At 40.0% G+C, this 21,589-nt stretch overlaps 1 protein-coding gene across 1 annotated transcript in view; it reads right to left on the bottom strand.

The window, feature by feature from the left end:
- LUZP2 (leucine zipper protein 2) overlaps positions 1-16,426 on the bottom strand; it is a 278,267-nt gene extending 261,841 nt beyond the window's left edge. The window contains 1 exon segment of the mRNA XM_045577714.1: positions 15,951-16,426. The gene's annotated coding sequence lies outside the window, so the exon portion shown is untranslated.
- Between the last annotated feature and the right edge of the window lie 5,163 nt (positions 16,427-21,589).

Here is a 21,589-nt window from a genome sequence, read left to right on the forward strand (position 1 = left end):
ACTTACTCTCCTTCCACAGAAACAGCCTCAGGTTTTGCATTCATTTCCATAATGACATGGTAAAGAAAGTAACATATTACACTTGTGTAAGTGTCAAGTGTCTATATTCCGTTCAAAACAAAACAAAAAATTTAACAGTTCACTCCAAATCACAGTAGCAATGTGGAAGACTGGGATTCAATCCCAGGTGGATCAACCTCTGTCTTTTTCCTATAAGTAAATTTTTTTTTCCTATAAGTAAAGGTAAGATGGCTCTCCTATAAGTAAAGGTAAGATGGCTTTCCTTTAGAAATTAATTCACCAGGATGAGTGAGTACTTTCAAATGAAGATGTGGATAGAATGTGATGGGTCAAAAACGTTCAGCAAGGAAGTGGTCACAGCAGAAGGCAGCTTCACCTGGTCCCTGGGGAAGCTCTGGAGTGCAGATTGCACCACAGAGGTAAACCCCCATTGAGGCAGGAGGCCTTCTGATGTTACCTGCATATCACAGTGATACACATGGGTGACTGCAGGGGTGGGGTACAGAGCACCAGGGAGTTGGGGGACAGGGAGATCATGGAGAGAGATAGTGTTTAATAATACCTGGGGAGGGGTTGAAACCTAATTAAGCACAGGGGAGGGAGGGAGATTGGGAGTGTGGGGAGAGAATACATTAATACCCCGAGACAGAGAGAGGAACCTAATTGTGGTAGGTTAGAGATGGGAGAAGGTGTTGCTGAGAGGATAACACCCAGGGCTACGGGAAGAATCTCAGTAACCTCAGAGCTATTTTTGTGGAGATAGGCACTTGTCAGCCATTGCAGATAGGGGCACTCCTAGTGAAGAGAATCTGGACCAGGCACCAAGAAGACCTACTACAGTCTCTAAAATCCAGTATACTGTGTCAGTTCTTCCTATAACTATTCTACCTGCTAATCTATTGAATATTTGACTGAATTTATATGCCATCAACTCCCTAGAAGACCATTCTCTATGTTATTTCCCCTGCTTGCTGCATTCTTTCTAATTCTATCCTTCTTTTATGGAGATAGGAATTTAACCTTGAGGACTTTCTGGCCCACCTATTATCCTGAAAGATCATATGCCCCACCCTTATACAGGCAAGACTGTATAAGACTGTATAGTCATTACGCAATGTTATACAAGACTGGAAATGTAGTGTGTGTGTGTGTGTGTGTGTGTGTGTGTGTGTGTGAGAGAGAGAGAGAGAGAGAGAGAGAGAGAGAGAGAGAGAGAGAGAGAGAGAGAGAGACAGAGAGACAGAGAGACAGAGAGACTGTAGTGCCTGCTCATAGGCAGATCTGTCCCACTTATTAATTAACCCTTACAGTGGAACAACCAGAATGACTGGTCGCTATGATGCACACTGATGGGGGTGGGGGTGGGAACGGAGGAGCAAATGTTCAGTGCAGAAGCTGTCCCCTGGTGGTCAGTGTTTCCCCCACTGCAGGAGCTCTACTCAGCCAGAAGCCAGGTTCAAGGCTGGCCAGTGCAGCTGTAGCACCTGAGCTTCTCAGCTTCTGGCAGGCCAATCTCCAGCGAACAGACTACAGCCCCAATGCCCAGGTAGTGGGGGTGTAGCTGGAATGACCATGGATCAGCCACCCCCGGCCCCTGGAACTCTCCCTTCGGACCCTGTGGCTGCACTTCACCCCTTATCTATTGCCCTCTAGGTCTCTGGGTGCTGCTCTGGAAAAAACACAGAAGTGCTTCACACACATACTGCCTGGGCCGGCCCCCATCTGGAGAGCCAGTGCCGGTGAAGTCCAGCCCAATGACCCACATCCACATGTGTCCACAGGCGAACCCTTTGCAACTTCCACCTACACCCGGCCCCAGCCCCACCTCCCAGAAAGGTCAGCGTCCTGGCCCTGGATACCCGCTCCTGGATCCCTGCAGAGCGCTCCGGTGGGCGGAGGGGCGCCAGCAGGTGCGGGCCTGACCTGTTCGGTTCAGGCAGCCCCACACTTTGACCAGGAGTTGTGTGGAAAAATCACCCCTATAGCCTGCAGGTACAATCTACTGCGAACACATGCAGCGTGGGACATTCATGCCCGACCAGGACGACCTTGATACTGAAGCGGGCCCCTTGGAACCCCCCACCTCGGACACTAGGGCCACGTTCCACCCCTTAGCTATTGCTGTGTTCCTTCTGACGTGGAACTGAAATACGAAGAATCTGCCTTAACAGGGACCACGATCTGCCTTTCCCTCCTTCCTTCCTACCACCCCCAGCTGCCACTTCTGAGCTGGACCAGTCCCCACATCCAGAGAAAGTCCCGGAAAAAGTGAGAAAATCCCAATCCCATGAGCGGATCTCCCACATGTGTCCCTGGCTGAGCGCATTGCACCCTTCCCAGGTCTGGCCGGCATACAGGCTCCCACATTGCCCACGGTTCGCCTGGTGGGCCCATGGGCAGTGGCAAAGATGCACATACCCCTTTCCTCCCCTCCCCCCCCCGCACCCCCTCCCCCGCCCTTATTATGCCCACAGCTCAGCTCAGCCAGAACTTGCAATGAGGCACATACCCCTAAGCCTAGAGGTGCAATTTCTGGGGAATGAATGACGCACAGACACTCGGGAGTACCCAGGAGGAACCGAATATCGCAGCTGCTGGGCTCTTGGAACTCTGCCTCCTCTCCCTTCCAGCATCTAGATCAAATCTCATCCCTTACCCATTGCCCCAGAGCTACAGAGGAAGGTGGCAATATAAAAATGGCCACAAGGGGGAAACTGACAATAGGGGTAAAAGTCAGTGAGATGGACCTGAAGGGTGGGGGTGCGGGTGAGAGCGCACCCCCACCCTCCAAGATCCCCTTGTATTGTTCACCTTGGAGTGTCTCTTATCCTGCTCTGAGTGATGGAAAGCATCCAGCACAACCCGAAGTGTCTACCAGGGACCTCCCGGCTGGTAAGGTGCAACCCTGGCCACAGAAGGAACTTTGGAAATATTTTTTTCAGGAAGCTGCTGGAGGAGGACAGACTCCCCATGCAACTTCCCTGCTGCTTGTCCGAATGTGAAAACTCCGTGGGCATGTGGGTGGACTCCTGATTTCCTTTCAATGTGCATGAATCCATGCACCTGGCCACTAGCATATATTAGTAACAAAAAACATACATACACATGCATTATACAAATATAGACATATATTTATATGTTAATTGTTGAGACATTAAAGCAAATCATTTTTTAGATCTCAATTTTGAGAAGAATGTGTCAGCCTATAAACAGGTTAAATCTTGAAGAGATACAACTGTACTTTGTACTTCACAGTGCCATCTTCTGACTACCATTGGAAATGCAGTTTCAGTAAAAGTAGTTAAAGCTCCTAAAACCTCTGGCTGCCATTGTCATTGTTATTATTAATTGTTGTTACTATTCAGTCAATCTTCAAAATAGATTGAGCTCAAATGATTTGTTTTTCACATCCATAAAACAAAAGGTGGCATTATTTATGACATGGGGATGTTGTGAGGGTTTCCACACAAATGGGGCATAAAGTTAAGTGTACCGGACCCCATGGCTCACACAGCCATGTGCATATATAACACAAGTCATGTTTTTACACTAGTCTGCATGAGGATTTCAGCATCTCCTGTTTCTGAGTTACTTCCCAAGTGTCTGACATCACAAATATTGGTGTTCACTGATGGTCTGAGGATCCTCATTTGGAGGCTTATGCTTATTAAATCATGGGTTCACACTCTACCTCTACCTTTTGGTAATCTTGTGACCTTAGCTACATTAACTTTTCCAGTCCTTAGCATCCTAATCTGTAAAGCGCCTTCAATGGTCTGGAAAAAAAATAAAGTAACCCTGGAGAATTGTGTAATACAATTCACACACATGGAAAACAAAGAATAACCTTGAACTCCTGTGATACATTTAAAAATTAAATTATTAACCCAAGCAGTTGAGATAGTTACCTAGGATCACAAAGATAGAGGGTACTGAGGTGCAATTAGCATGCAGGTCAGTCTGATTGCTACCACAGTTCACGTCTGGATGTCATCTAGAGCCAGGCAGTAGAACATTTAGTTCACTGGTGCAGCTTTGGAAAACAACATCCATTAAAAAAGACATTATACAAATATAGGATTATTATATTTCACAATAAAAAATAAAATAAACATTATTTTAGTTAGAACTTTCAAGATAGGATTTTCTGGCTGTGAACTTAGAAGATTCCTGGCAGGAAATTACATTTTTCTTTCCTTCTCTTACTGAATAAATCAGAACCCACACAAATGAGGCTGACACTGGCTCATTCCAGTGCTTTATATCACACACTAGGAGGCGCTGTAGCATAGTGATTATGAGCATGGGCTCTCTTCCTGGTTGGCATTTTCCTTTATAGTCTATCACCTATGTGGAATCTAATGAACAACATAAACTGGGTGAACAAAAGTAGATCCAGAGACAGAAGCATCAAACTAACGGACAAACCTCAGAGGAAAGGCAGGGGAAGGTGGTGGGAAGAGATCAACCAATGAACTTGTACGCATATATGCATAACCCAAGGACACAGACAATAAGGTGGCGAAGGCCTGGGATGGCAGTCCAAGGAGGGGGTAAGGGTGGGTTGGGACAGGACAGTGGAGGAAAAAGGGGACATATGGAGGAAAAAGGAGACTTTCAACAATAAATATATAAAATATATAAAATAAAATCTACCACCTACTAGATTATAACCTTGGGCAAGTAACCTAACACCTATGTGTCTTAGTTTCCATACACATAAAATGGAGGCAATATAGGTATAACCACCTCAGAAGTTCCTTGTGAGGACTAATCTGGTTTAAGACATTATAAAGCTGTTAGCAGTTATTTATTATTATATAATATTTTGATTCCTTTCTTCATTATTCCTTCCTTTGTTTTGGCTGGCCTAGTTGCACATTCTGTTTAATACAGAAAGTTAATTGAGAAAATTTGTTTTCTACACAAGGCAAAACCTACAGCTGCAAATGGGAAAGAGTGAAGAACGGGAAATCAACACTTATTTTTACAAAGCTAAATGTTACTTCTACACGGTCTGAAGACTCAGATTTCCTGCCCTAAATTGAAAACAACACACATTTACTTAGCTGTGGTTTTCATTGCCTCTTTATCACACAACTTAAAGTGATGAATTTGAGGTGGAAGGTGGAGTTAAATTTCCTTCTTTTCAGGGTATTTGTAGATGTCACCTTGCTTTCCAAATAGAGGTTGCCCCTGCTATATCCATGTAATACAGTGCTATGTCACTTAATTCATTTGAGGATTTTCCCAGCCCTTTGCAGAAAGGTACATAAGACAGAGAATTATTTTCAGGTGACTTGAATGATAAATGCAACCTGAAACATAGCAAGATATTCATTTATTAAATTTATTTATATGCATTGAAAATAACTCTTGATATTTGCCAGAACATCACGATCATTTCAAGCTCCTGGCTTCAGCTGCAATTAGTATGCTGAGTAAATGCCAAGGAGATCAAGGTGTTCTAGACTCCAGAGTTCTTAAATATTGAGTCTTGGGTTTCCAAGCTTTCATGTGCATCTGAAGCATCGGGTTCCACATTAAATGAAAATTATTTGGCTCCTTTCTCAAAGACTCTAATTAATATATTTAAGACACAGACCAGAAAATTGCATTTTTAACACGTATTCTGGTTGATTCTCATTTAGGTACACTGAGATAAACTTTTTCAGAGACAATGATCTGAGGAGAGAGAAGATTTCTAAACAGAAATACTGAATTAGCTGGTAGACTTTTGTATTCATGGTGAAGATTTCAGTTTGGCTGGTCATAAAAATAATGAATTTCTTTAGCTGATTTATTTTTAAGAACACATTTAGATAGCCAGGAAAACATACAGTTATTTGCCCGCATGGTTTTGTTTCAGCATTCTTGTTTGTATTATACATTACTGTTTTTCTTTAGAGTGTATTTGTACAGAGATTAGTTGCTGTAAAGAGTGCTATAGTTGGCTTCAGAAAGCAATTCTCAGAAATAAGCTAGGATCTGACCACTTGCCAGGTGGGAGGATATAGGCTAATCATTTAATGTGTCCAAACTCAGGTTTCTAGTGATAAAACATATATAAGTGTAATGTATGGCAAGGAGGCAAGGGACAAGTGACAATAAGGATCCAGCTTACTTCCAGGGCAAGAATTAGTCCTCAAAAACATTGGCTGACCCTGTAGCTTACATGCTGCAGAAAAGGACCGAATGGAATGAAGATCTACACAAAATGCTCAAAGGGGATTCGTATCATTCAATATTTTCCTAAATTGTAGTGTCAGAAAAAGAACAGTTTGTCCCTATTTTTTTTTTTATGTGAACTTCTTATTTGTAGAATGAGCTCACATTTTACCTTGTGGCATCCAAAGGAAAAAGCTTCTTGCCTTTAACAATATAAAGCTTCCTCCACCATGTCTGCTTCTTGCCAAGATGTCACTTCAATTTTTCATGCATTTTCTTGTTTCTTTTATAATTTAGAGCATTTCCCCCTGCCTCTTTCCTGACCAATACTAAGGGTTTATTTTAATGCAAACACTAGCAATGAGTGACTGCAAACGTTAGAAAAAGAAAAATTTAAAAAAAGGAAAGCTAGTATTGAGGAACTTTCCTTTCCACTCTTACCATCTCTGCCCAATCACAGTCTTCAAAGAGGCCTGTGCCAAGGTTTCAACTCCCTCTGCCATCCCTGCCTCTTCTTTTCTACAATTCTGTGGAGATAATGACCAACCTCACTCCACTATAAGACCACATAAATATAAAAGTCTAGAAGCCTTGACATGTCAAAAGGCTTGCTGGTGTTTATGATGTATAAGTTTAAGATATATCTCTTTGGTCCTGTCATATTTAGGTAATCTCTGAAAAATTAACCTTCTTTAAAAGCTTTATTTTGATATTATAGCAATATAATAACTATATTTAATGTTTAACCAGATTAGGCAATAAAATTTGGAGCTCTCAGATTCAAAATGGAAGCTAGGTTAGATCTTAAAGGTTTTTGTTTTGCTTGTTTTGAGGATGCTACAGATGTTTAAATCAGGACTTCCATCTGGGATTAGTTAGGATGACCCAGAGTTGGCTTTTACATTGGCCTCAAATTATCTGCATGAACCTGGAGGGGGAAAATATTATGTTTTAGACACTATTCTTTGTATATATCTGTTTATTCAATCCTCTTGAAAAAAAATCTGAGTCACTGTTATCACATCTTTATTGACTAGAAAAATGTGGCTAAGAAATGTTAATTGACATTTCCAGGTCAGGTAGCTAGTAAGGAAGATTCAAAGTCAGCTAGATGCCATATTCTTTGGATTTAACCCAGGTGACAAGGTAAACATTTCCTGTAACCCTGCCTACCCCATCCATCAGCTACTCACTGACTGAGTTAAGTGCTTCTGGATGCTTAGAGTTCTGTTTTGAATTAGAGTCTGAAGGGTCATAAATTAGAAACCCTCAGATCCCTCTTGAGGATAGAGGGGAGAAAGTCATATCAACTATAGGAACTTGAGATGACAGCTGGCCCAGAATTTGCACTAGTTTTTGCCAATACCATAATTCAGCTGCAGGGGCTACTTTGAAAGACAGCAAGTCCTTGCATGGTTTTCGTTCTCTGTTTGTTTGTTTTTCTAAGAACCTTTCACTGGGCTCAAATCCTTCCATCCCTTGCATCCAGAAGCATCTTATCAGAAAATATACCACAATTTTATTATTTTGGCTATACAGTCAAGAATTTTTAAATTCTTTTATTTCGATTTAAAAAAATAATTTTTAGTAATTTCAGAGAGGAAGGGAGAGGAAGAGTGATATAGAAACATCAATAATGAAAGAGAATCAATGATCTGCTGCCTCTTGCATGTCCCACACTGGGGATCAAGTCCACAACTTGACTGGGAATTAAACCGTGTCCTCCTGATTTACAGGTTGATACTCAACCACTGAGCAATTCTGGCTGGGCTTGATTTTTTAATAAAATAATTAAATTAAGTGTTAATTGCTTCAGATGTCTAATATAAAAGCAAAACATCAAACTGTCAACTTTATGTAACATATTAGGTAATATGTCTTAGGATATCCTGAGAGATAACAGTAAAGTTGTGTGCATGCACAAAGATAGAACTTAAATATAATTTTCAACCTTAAATATTGTATATTATAACTTTTCAATTTATAGATGAGAAACTTAAGTTTCAGAGTGGTTAATAAACTTATTTAAAGACAAAGAATTTGATTTATGATATGTACAAGTAAGGTGAAATGTATGACCACCTAAACCTAAACAAATGTTACATAACTATAAATTGCTCATAGGACATAATTAAAATATAGAGACATGTAAAGCAAATGAACAGTAGTGTCACTGTACATTAAAGCTAGAAGTGGAAATATTTAGTATCTCATCTTTGTAAGCTAGTTAAGCATGCTGCCCATTGAACAATACCACACAGCTCTAGCATAGACATAATAGGTAAGAAATATTTAAGCAGATGTCTAGCCAGGAAATTTATAGGAAACTAATAGCTCACTGCCGCTTGCCTCAGGGGGCTGCCCCACCCACCACCACTTGTGGCTAGCTCTCTGCTGCCCATAGCTCACTGCCCTGCCCTCCTGTAGCTCTCCACTGCTCCTAGCTCTCTGCCCCACTTTCCTATAGCTCTCAGGGAGCTTGTTGCCCCACTATCCCCTGCTGTTTGGTCATTACATGTCTGAGGTGTAACATTTGCATATTACCTCTTTATTATATAGGATAGTTTCAATGATAAAGATTCCAAAGCACCAAAAATGTCATCTTACAGTACAATTTAAGACCAACAGGAATCATTGTAGATGTATCTCTTGAGAGGTAAACTGTATGCAAAGGTGAGAACTCATTAATGACTCTGCTCTGGAGTTTGAAAATGACCTAGCATCTTTTTTTTTTTAGGCCAGCCAATTCTTGAACAAGCAACTGAACACAGGTGAATAAATGGTGTTCAACCATTATAATTCCCTTTGATAATAGCCTGTTGTACTATCTTAATTACATTACATGTGGTCAGAGAATTAGTTTTAAAATTACTTTATACTCTACAATAATTAGACTAGTTTTGGCTATATTGTAGACACCAACTATACAAATGTGGCTTGACTGCAGAAGAGATATATCATGAAGAGCCGTCACATGGTAGAATAGGAAGTGGATTAAGGCACCTTCTGAGTTCTGGTTTTGTTTGATTTCTGTGGACTTTGAAAGGTCTGTCATTCTGGACCTCAATTTTTTTCACCTCCAAAGTAAAGGACCTTGGACTAGAACACAACCTTGTAAGTACATTCAAAGAGATTAAAACACTCAAAAGCAACACCAAAAACAGATATAACAATGATATCACAATCTATTGTATTACCATGTATCATAGTGTTTATAAGGTCATTCTCAGAGCATGATTTACTTGGTTGGCCTTTAGTTTATATCTGAATGGAATGGTTTAAGTATTTCTTTACCTCCTATAATCATGAAGCAAAATCCTTAGATATCCCAGTAAAAATGTGTCCTTTATCTGATGCAAACATAATATATTCTTTCCTTTTATTCTCCTGATAAGCAAATTATACCTGTGCTATGATCCACTAGATTGAAAAAGTCATCACACATTCATACACACAATAATCTGTGGCAAAAAAACATGTTTTTTTTCATTCAGTAACTAGAATTTCATGGCCCGGTTACACATAGTTTGTGATAAAGTATGTCAAAACTAGTTGAGATTAGATGACCTCTATAGTAAAGTTGTTTTCAAAACTGGGTTAGAATAAAGTCCCTTTTATGTGATGATTCAGAAGACATATAACAAACAGTTGAGCTTCTTCTATATCAGTGCTTCTCAAATTGTTCTCAATAGTAGGAAGAAAATATCAATGTTACCTTTTCTTACCTTTAAATTTTCTAAATGTCTATACCTCTTAAAGACTGCTAATTCTTGATGAAACCTATTAACATTAACAAGCAGAAAATAAATATATAGATACTTTATACCAACCCTGCCTATGTAATTTAAAAGCATCCATTCCTATTCATTGACACCTGTGCTTAGGGCTTTGATTTGATATTATGACTGATATACTGCAAATGCAATTAAATTTGAAATTATACACACACACACACACACACACACACACACACTTTTGTGCTAAATCACATTCCATGTGATTAAGTTAAATACTGAAGTTTTTCATGGTGTTCACCAAAGTACACAGTACCATCCAAGTATTTGCGAACAAAACATTTTTGAAGAATCAGCCTCATTACCAGGTAATCCTCACTTACTGCTCCTGCTTCCTGTCTTCTTTGCTAATATTTTCTCTTTTTTAAGATGATAACTATGATTCTTGTTAATTTTATGCCATCCAATTGATTTGTATCCAAGTTTTTAATTATTCTGCTTTGTCCATTCACAGTTACAAAGATTTTATGAAAATGATAATAACCATATAGTAATAACTGCAAAGCCTAACATTGTTAAGCACTTACTGTGTTCCAGGGAATATGATAAACTTTTCTAGATGAACTCATTTGATCTTTACCACACCTCCTCAAGTAATTTCTATGAGTAGTCTTATTTTCTACATGAGAAAACTGGATAGAGAGTTTAAGCAGTGTACCTAATACTACACAGCCTGCAAACATTGTACAATATTAAGGTCAATTATAAAATATGATTTCTCTCACTGTCTTTGGAAAACAAAAATTACTTTTAATTTTCTTTAATTGGCATGATTCACTTTTTCCTCTATTCACACTTAGAATTTTTTTTATGACAGTATATTATATGATGCTACATAGAAGGATGATTTTGTAACTCCTTGTTTTGTTTCTGAAGCTTTGTCTTGTCTGTCCAGTTAAATGTCTGACCAATAGTCTGAATTTTGAAATATTCTAATCTGATACTATATTTGAAGAAAGCTTATATTTTAAAAAAAACATTTGTTATTATTTATCCAACTTTGTCTTATACATAATCATTTTTATACATGACTTGATTACGGGAACATGCACTTTAAAGTAATATATTATTTTATTGCCCTCATGCCTTATGCAATAGCTGGCTCATTGCAGGCATAGTTAATACATTATGAAAACATCAAAGATATCTCTAAAGATTATAAAGACAAATTGAAATTGATTTTTTTATTTTTTAGAGAATAAAACTTAGCGTTAAAAATTATCTCTGTAATTAGGTTACTCAAATTATTTGGCCCTATTTATTAAAGGGATTTTCCTCTAGAAGTCGGTGAAAAACAGGCATACATATATACCACACACACACACATACACACACCAGAAGCATTCTCATAACACACATGAGAAAACATTTCATTAGAACCATGCACCCCTTAGCAGTTTCAGTAACTTTTGCTTCTTGGTTGGTAGGTCAAGTTCTTTCATTCAATTACATAGAGAGTGGCCTGTACAATCAAACTGTACATAGTTGAGGTGTCCCTTTCATTAGTCATAAGGGAAATTTAATCTACAAAGATAATACCCAAATAAGTCATTTAAAAAACTGCTAGTTAAAATAGGCCACGAAGGTCCAAAACTGAAATTTGAAAAGTAAAACAGTTGCTTGTTAATATCTTCCTAGCCTGGAAAAGACATTTCTCAAATCAATGGTCGGCAAACTCATTAGTCAACAGAGCCAAATATCAACAGTACAATGACTGAACTTAATAGTCTGAATTTGGAAATATTCTAATCTGATACTATATTTGAATAAAGTCAAAATTTTTAAACTTAAACTTCTTCTAACACCACTTCTTCAAAATAGACTCCCACAGGCCATAGTATTTTGTGGAAGAGCCACACTCAAGGGGCCAAAGAGCCACAGTTTGCTGACCACTACTCTAACTATTACATAGAATGGTAATTCCTATCACAAAGGAATGTGTGTGGGGTCAGATTAAAGGTGTTTGTGTGTGGCAACACTCACTATGGGCAGGGCTTGGGAAAATAATTCCACATTATATAGATCAACTTGGGGGAGTTAACACAAGAATGTTCCCTACCTCAAATGTATGTGCTTCAAAATAAAAATGTTTGGGACTTACTGTGTTCTTATTGTAGTGCTTACCTCTCCTTTATCCTATATGTCACATTGATTCTCAGGAGGATTAAAGCACAGAGCAAATCATCCTCAATATATAGTATCCCCTAAAAATAGATTCCAAAGTAAACATGTGGCATGGCTGCTGATCAGAGGGTCCAGCAGAGACCTATAAGGTGACTCCTATTGGGAGGACTTTAACAGACCATCTGCTTATAGTTCTCCACCAGAAGTCAGTAGACCTTCACTCCTCTCCTGCCATGCTCCTCTCCCCATTAAGCCATTTAAAACTCAATAAACCAAAGGCATCAAGAGTAGAATCACAGCATAAAGGAACAGAGGTTCAGCAGACTAAAGCACAAGGCTTCTCTGGCACTCCATGAGTCCCTTTTCACCAAGAACTTCTAAAGATTTTTTCACCCTACCATGCCTTTCACTACCTGTATGACTTCTTTCTGAAGTGAATTGCGGGCTGACTTGGAATTGCAATTTGTTCTCTACAGAATGAGGCTATTTAAAAAGTACAGTCATTTTCTTCTGGAGCTTAATACCCAACACGTTTGTTTTCTTTGAACGCATTTATTTATTTATTTGTGCAGAGGTGAAATGTGTTTCTGTATTAACTACATTATTTTGAACACTAACTTAAATTTTCTGAATTTATAAGTATGCTCTAAAGAGAGGAGACAAAACACTAGAAAATTAAACTGCTCTTTTGAATTCTATGGAGTTTATTAGTAAAAGAAATAATTCTTGGCTATTGTGGAAGGTGAACAGGTTGCTTACTTTCAGGGCAAATAAAGTAACTCTGATGGGGAGAGGGGGCGCATTGATATTGTTCACTATGATTAAAAATATGGAGTTTTTGTGGTTGGGGAGTGGGAATAGATTAATCACAAAGCGGTAATGCACATATGCATTACCTATGGACATAGACAATAGGGTGGTGAAGGCTTGAGGTTAGGTGGAAACCGAATGGATGGGGCAATGAGGGATTAAAGGGGGGCATTTGTAATACTCTCAACAATACTTCTTTTAACGGGTTGATTAAATAGGTTGTGAAATCCAGTTTTAAAAGGAACAAAAAATTAAATCTTTGCATCATCTAGTAATGAATCCTCAAATATCTCATTGGAAAACAAAGTATGTCACTACATTTTTTAAAAGGTTGGAATGAACAAACACAAATAGAAAGATATTCAAAAATGCATATTTAAAAGGCAGAATTACTTAGTTTTCATTTGTTTGGATGGAATACTATTATATAATAACTCTCTAATTGCCTCATTTGTTTTAGCAAACACATTCCTGTATTTTAAAGCAGAATCAAACTTTAAATCTAGTGGAGAGATAATAGCAAGGTATTAAAGAGCTAGGCCCCAAGAAAGAGATGTTGAAATATTGATTTTTTTTTTCACCAAGAGTCTCAGATCTACATTTCTCACATTGTAAAAAGAACTTGACAAAGACAAGTGATAAAGACTATAGGAAAATCTAGCAAGAGCCACACCCTGCTACTGATGCCTTCAACACAGTCTAAAGTATGTGCAATGCCATTTGCTTCACAAACAGGACCACGGACTAAGAAACTAAGTTAACAGAAGACTTTGGCTGGAAAACTCACTGTCACAGGTGGCCGTGGCTGAACTACACCGTTTGTCTCCGCAGGATAATTAACTCACCTGACTAATGCCACTGTTCTCACCAACCTGTGCAGCTCAGGTTCTAACTTGTACATTAACCATATGTCTACAACAACTCTTAACTGTTGCAAAGAGCGTGGCCTTCTGTTGCAGCACGTTAGAACATAATATTTTCTTGCAAAATGACATGCTAACAGTATCATGTTCATTTTTTTTTAATTTTCTCAGTGACAGGAGGTAATTCAGGTACCCAATAAAATAATTGCTATTGAGTAATCACAATAACAAAATATGCCACTGGTTACAAAAACGTTCACTTACTTAAGCACACCATGCTCTTTTTGATGAGTAAGCAAAAAGGAAAATTTAAAGACCTGTCACACTTTTCAAATACAACCACCACTGCAGAAGTTTCATATCTAAAGTAAACTAGAAATGACTAATTTAAATATTTATTATAATTAATGTGTTGACTATTTCTTTTAATGTATCCTTAAAAAATTACAACTTTCACAAAAGGAATGGCGATAATTCTTTGTCTCTCTTTATACTATATAACCAATGTTAAAACTTTGGAAGCTAGAGACTTAAGAGCTTTGCAAGCTACTTAAATCGCTGCATCCTTAAGAACCAAATGTACTTTTGGAACACTACACATTTCAATGTCTTTAAAATCACTTTTGATTGTTTAAATATTCATTATTTTATGTATATGTTGAGAGGCATCTACTCAAACTTTTTCTAGAAGACTTCACAGGTAATTATTAAATCAGAACATAGAAGTTCAGAGTAAATGGCAAAACACTGCAAAGACTAACTGCGATGCTCAATTTGCATTGAGTTGTTTATAGCAAGCCACAAATATTAAAATGAGCCCTGTAATTGGAGCAAACTATTATAATACTGGGCAGTGCCTGTGATTTTAAAAGCATCTACTCTACACTTTGTGAACTGAAAAGGCCAGCAACCATCGGAGAAGATAAAGAATACACTAACTTCATTATAGTCACCTGGGCTTGTTTACAAGAAAAGACTTAAGTTCATCAACTCTTGGGGCTAAATCTAACAGTCCTCTCACTAGACGGAAAGTTTGGGAACAAAAGCTTCCAGGAGGGTGGGTCGATAAGGAGTGGAGTCAAACATGTTTTACTGCCTTGATTTTTTCCTAGATCATGAGTTTTCTTCAGAGATTTATTTTCACATTTGGAGCTAATTCTCTTCTCCCTCTCATTTCCCATCAGATACACAATCAGATAATGTTTCCATTCACATAGATTTGGAAAGATCCTCATCCTGTGGGGCGTATTTTATTTTATAGCAGCCAAGGGAGAGAGAGATTGCTGCCAATAGGATGCGAAGGGCAGGCAGAAGAAAGGCCGAGTCCTGGGCAGTGGAACAGTCCCCTCTTGTGCTGCTCCTGTGGCAGGAGAATGCCAGCCGATCCCCAACTCTGGGACCTGATGAACAGTAGCAAGTCACACCACTCTTTTCAATCACTTCATTTTTAAACCTCCACTCTAAAGAGCTCCTCTGTGCTGGGTCTTAAAGCCCCATTGATGGTCAGCGATGGAGCACAGCGATGTTTCTGACCAGGGTCCCTGCATCAGCACTCAGAGTGTCTTCTAACTTTTTAATCACCTCGCTTGCTCTTTAATTAGACCTGATCACAGACAACCACATGAAAATGCCTCCCACTGAGTCCACGCAAGACGTTAAAACAGACCGTTCCACAAGTCAGGAACTTTTGTGCAAAGCTTACCAGCTTCTAGGATTAATCATTTCTTTTTTCTTCTAGTTCCCTGTATCTCAAAAATCACACACACTAAGGGATGAGGAAGCCCCGTGACTAGAAAGGCAGCTCCCATGCGAAGGCACTGCCTGGTGACAGTTCCCTCCTGGTCTCTCGGTGCCCTTTGCTGTGGTTGGTCACTGCCTTTTATCTTTTTTCTATTACTAGGGCTTGAGGGAACACGTCTCTACAAGGGACCCCTGATGGTGCTCTCACTGGGAGTAATACTGACACTTAAAGGACTGGGATACCTACTAGAAAAGGGCTTTGCTCTCCCCAAAGGATGTCAGAACCCTAAAAATAGAGGGACCCTCCAACTTAGGCAGGAGATGCAAACACAGCTCGTGGGTCCGCCCTTGGCCCCCACAGGTGAACTGCAGTGGGACCAGCCTCCCAGCAGCGCCCTCCGGGCCAGGTCCCTCCCGCTCCCGGACTCACCTGGTGCTGAGGACCAGCGCAGGCAGGAGAGGCAGCAAGTAGTGAGCGGCGCTGAATCTCATGCTGTCGCCTGCCTGCCTGCCGGGGACCTTCTTCCCTCGCTGGCTTTGCTCTCCCTCCTTCCCCTGGTCCTGTCTCTCCTTGGTCCCAGGCTTTGTCCCCTGCCAACGAGAGAAGCCCTCTCCAGCAGCAAGCAGACGGAGACGGACCGACAGAAGGACGGACGCCTCTCCAAGGCAGGCGCTGGAAGTGGGGAGTATCTTTGGGAGTGATGTCACCAGCGGCGAGTGGAGCCCAGCCCGGGATTGTGTGCGCGGAGGCACTGCCGCTCCGGAGCCCGGCGGACAGAGGACGGAGGACGGAGGACGCGCTGTCACTCGCGCTGGAGGCGGCGCGGGAGCGGGAGGAGGCGCCCAGCGATGGCCCCGCGCGCTCCGGTCCGCGGGCCGCGCTCACCCCTCCACACACCCGCCCGCCCGTCCGCTGGGGCTGATCCTTTATCCCCGCTTTCCTGGAAGATGGGGAGGGGGGAGGCGGGGCGGGGTAGAGGAGAAGTCTAATTTGCCAGTAATTGCACCTTCACTGGGAAAAGACTATCCGATGCTTGCATTGCAGGCAGGTGTCCCTCGGCTGATGAGACAGTGGTTGGAAAGAACGCCCCTCTGGAGAGAGTGTTTGAAATACTATTCTGATTAGAGATATGTTTGCCTGATGTGGATGGAAGAGAAGCAGGCGTAAGCAGCCTCTAGAAATGCATACGGAGCCCACGATGCCATTGCAAAGCTTCTTAAACTCTGCAAACGTGGGCTCTAAGGTGGTCCAGGACCCTGAAGAAGTCTGATGGATCTGGGTTTGGAAGATTCCCGACCTTCCTCTGATTTCAGTCCATCTAATTGTAGGAGCAGCTTGCAGTGGGATGGGGGCTAGTGGCCAGATTTCACACACCTGAAGTTCTTTTCTTCAGGTGAAAAGACATAACAGAGAAATTCACCACAACGTAAAGAGTAATTAACTCTGAGTGGTGGTATTGGAAGGCAGAAAAATGTATGTGTCGTTTTGTTTTCTGTGTGGGCCAAACTTTCTATAATGGCTATCTTACATTTAATCATCTTTATTTTGAAAAAAAAGTAAATATTAAAATGAAATAACTAACACAACTCTAATGCAAAATAGCCAAACAGAGCCAACTTCACCTACAGAGCTGTTTAATTCTAGTATATTTACAACATGGTATATTGCTGATATCCCAGCATGATATCCTGGTTAAATAAATCTTTAGAGAGCACTTCCTCATACATTATTTCAGTTGATCATCACCAAGATCTGAGCTGGATTTTTTAAAAAAATGTATTTTTTTTCATTAATTTCAGAGTTGAAGGGAGAGGGAGAGATAGATAGAAACATCAAAGATGAGAGAGAATCTTTGATTGGCTGCTTCCTGCGAACCTACTTCTGGAGATCAAGCCTGCAACCTGGGCATGTGCCCTTGACTGGAATCAAACCTGGAACCCTATGTCCCACAGGCCAACACTCTATCCACTGAACCAAATCAGCTGGAGCAGTTCTTCTATTAATATTGTACATCGTAAGCAAACTCTTCTGTTGCCTGAAACATCACACCCAGGACCACTAGCTCAGTGATTAACACAGAGTTGATGTTCAGTAAGGGCTGAAATGCACCAAAGGCAATGGGCAAAGGTCAGGTGGTCTTTCAGAATTCCTATCCAGAGTGTTTAGCTCATATTCCATCACTCTGGGACAAGTAAAATTTGGATTGAGCATCTGCTTTAACCAAGTTTTTAAAGACATTATTTGTAGGAAAAGTATATTTGGTATAAAGCTTTATTTTAAAGAGGATACAAGTTTAAAGAATTAAACATCTAATTCACTGATTTGTGTTTGTTTTCCTTTTTAGGGAGATTGAAGTTTAAAACATTCACATAGAACAGATATTGCTTTAAAACCCCAGGCCTACTAAAATAGAGGAGTAATAACTTTTGCAAAGTGAATACCATCCCCTTGGGCAATAGTAAGATTCACAACAGATATTAACTAGGCATGTACAAATCAACTCACTTGTGAATTGCATGCCATTTAAACAGAAAAAAAAGCTGTATTATACTTTGCTAAAACAGAACTCTGGCTTCAAAGAAAAATATGTGTTTTAGTTTGTTCCTGTCAGAATTATCTGATAACAGATTTTCTGCACATTTTGGAAGGTGACCATTGAGTTGCATATTCAACAAAGACATATGACAGAACTTGGTTAAAAAAAAATGTATGTATACTAGGAAATAACACTCTTATTTGTAGAACACATTTTTGTTTACATAACCAGATGAACTTCATTATCTCAGCCCTAATAGTATGGACCGAGTGTGGTAGTCATTTCTATTACTCTCCTCTTTTGTGGTTGAGGTGACAGATTCAGAATGGTTAAGTAATTCCTCAATGTCACTCAGTAACTTGAATAGTGGAGGTGGCATGAAAATTCACTCTGCATTTCAAAACATTGGTTTTCTTCTGGAAAAGAGTTTGTTAAATATATCTATGTAATAAAAGACTTTTCCCAACCTAAATTGTGTTATTTTGTGTTATATGTTTAACATAAAACAACAAATCAAGAAAGGGAAGTATCAGGTTGAACTTTATTTTTAGCCTGTCTCCTGATTATGTTGTGCCTCTCTATTGGATACCAACAAAGAGCCACAAGGTTTGTTAGCTTTTATGCATTTCTGAAAACAGCAAAAGACATCTAAGAAGGGCGTAGGAACATCAGGGAAGCACACATTGGAAGAAACTCCTGCAGATTTACAAGACTAAAGTTTTATATTTTGAATTTAAGTATAGATCTGCCTCTCAGCAGAAGTCTTTTATTCTTGTGGACATCCAAATCTCCATTACTCAAGGCATTCTGTACACACTGTCAAAAGAAAATTCAAACCAGAATTAATTTCATGGCTTCAGGTATTTGGTATATACATTTTAAAGATGCTGCAGTGCAAACAAGAAACACTTGACATCTGAAGACGTGTTCAGCAAAAGCAGTAACTACACTCAAGTCTGGATAAAAGACATGAAGAAAGCCCACACCATTACATTGAAAGACTAGTCTCCATTAAATGCAGGGATTGGGAGACATGGATAATCTTTAATTGATTTCAATCAATATATTTTTATTGATTTCAGAGAGGAAAAGAGAGGGAGAGAAAGACAGAAACATTAATGATGAGAGAGAAGCATTGATGAGCTGCCTCCTGCACTCCCCTTCCTGGAGATTGAGCCCATTACCCTAATCAGATATTTAACCTTGACCTCCTTAGGGTTCATTGGTTGATGCTCTACCACTGAGACACACTGGCCAGGCCAGGCCACAGATGATTTTTTAAAGCTTTATTAAGATTTAGTTTAGGAACCAAAGACTTCACCATTATAAACTGAATATATTAAGTGTTTTTAAAATATTATTTCAAGGTTATGAAATTGCCACTTTTATTTGATTCCAGAACATTTTCCTCACTCCATATCCACTAGCAGTCATTCACCACTCATTCACTCCTTTCTCCTTGGCCACCACTAATCTAATTACTTTTTTTAGAGATGTACCTAATTTTTGACATATTATATAAACTGGGTCATATTATATGTGGTCTTATGTGACTGGTTACATTCATATTCCTATTTCAATTATTCAAGTTGCAGCATGTGTCAGTACTTCATTCCCTTTTATTATTAAACTAGAGGCCCGATGCACAAAATTTGTGCATGGGGGGTGGTGTCCCCCTAAGCCCAGCCTATGCCTTCTCATAATTGGGCCTAAACTGGTAGTAGGACATTTCTCCTGAAATCCAGACCCCTCACTCCTAAACGCCCACCTGCTCCCTCCTTACTGTTTGGCTTGCTGCTCCTTAGCACTGCCACAGAGGTGGGAGAGGCTCCCGCCACCTATGCTGTACTCTCTAGCCATGAGCCCAGCTTCTGGCTGAATGGTGCTGCCCCTGTGGGAGCTCACTGACCACCTGTGGTCAGCTCCTACATTGCATGTCTGCCCCCTGGTGGTCAGTGCCTGTGATAGCAACTGGTCATTCTGGTCATTCCACCATAATGGTTGCTGGGCTTTTATGTATAGAGACTAGAGGCCCAGTGCATGAAAATTCATGCATTGGAGAGGAGGTCGTTCAGCCCAGCTTGCCCCCTCTAATATTCCAGAAGCTCTCAGGGACTGGAGGTGACCCTGTGATCAGGGGAAGGCAATGCTCCCATCACACTTCTGCTGCTTCCACTGCCGGCAGTGCAAGCCTTGGCTGGCCCTGGTTACCTGAGCCTTGGGCAGCCCTGGGCAGGTGGGCAGCCACCATCTGAGGCTTGCCTGCACCTCAGACCATTCCTGGGTGGCTGGGGGGCTGAGTGGACTGGGGGACTCTGTAAGCAGGCACACAGAGTGACCAGACCCCCTGGGGGTGGACCCAGCCATGTCATGTACCTGCTGCCCCAGCAGGGCTGAAGGGACTGAGTGCCACCCTTTTGTGGCTGTGGACTCAACCATCTTTGAAAGTGTGGCAGGCAATTAGCATATGCCCTCCTTATTGTCTGTGGGCACTGCCATATTTATGAGTGCATGATGGTCAATTAGCATATTCCCTATTAGATAGGATAATGTCCCATTGTAGGAATGTTCCAATTGTGGATTATTCCTTCATTCATTGACATTAGAGTTTAAATATTGTCTCTATTAGGCATATGTGACTTTGAACATTTATATAAAAGTTCTGAGTGGACCTTTGTGTCCAACTTTCTTAGGTATATACTTAGGAGAGGAATTGCTGGATCATATGATAACACCATGCTTAATTTTTTAAAGAAGTGCCAAACTATTTTCACAATAGTTGCATCATTATACATTTGCACCAATAGTACATGAAAGTGTCAATTTCTGCCGAAACCGGTTTGGCTCAGTGGTAGAGCATTGGTCTGCAGACTGAAGGGTCCCAGGTTCGATTCAGGTCAAGAGCATGTACCTGAGTTGTGGGCACATCCCCAGTAGGGGGTGTGCAAGAGGCAGCTGGTAGATGTTTCTCTCTCATCGATGTTTCTAGCTCTCTATATCTCTCCCTTCCTCTCTGTAAAAAATCAATAAAATATATTTTAAAAAAGTGCCAATTTCTCTACATCCTTGCCAACATTTGATGGTATTATTATTATTATTATTATTATTATTATTGCTATCCCAGTGGATGTGAAGCAGCATCCCACTGTGGTTTTTATTTGTACCTACCTGATTATTAGTCATATTGAGCATTTTTTCACCTGCTTATACACCATTCGTCTACTAATTTTGGAGACATGTTAATTCAAATTAGCCTCCTATTTTATTTGTCATTTCTGAATTATGAGTTCTTTATATATTCATGATACAATTTCTTTATTACATATACAATTTAAAATTGCTTTCTTCCAATCTTGGGTTAACTTTTCATTTTCTTGATGGTGCTCATTTTAGGAAAATATTTTTAATTTTCATGAAGTCCACTTTATCTATTTGTCCTTTTGTCACTTATGTTCTTGGTATCTAAAAAGGCATGTTTCAACTAAGTGATGTAAATGTATGTCTGTCTTTTCTTTTAAGAATTTTAATATTT

Source organism: Pipistrellus kuhlii, unplaced genomic scaffold (genome assembly GCF_014108245.1).
Source record: "Pipistrellus kuhlii isolate mPipKuh1 unplaced genomic scaffold, mPipKuh1.p scaffold_m20_p_9, whole genome shotgun sequence".
In the NCBI taxonomy this organism is placed as follows: Eukaryota; Metazoa; Chordata; class Mammalia; order Chiroptera; family Vespertilionidae; genus Pipistrellus; species Pipistrellus kuhlii.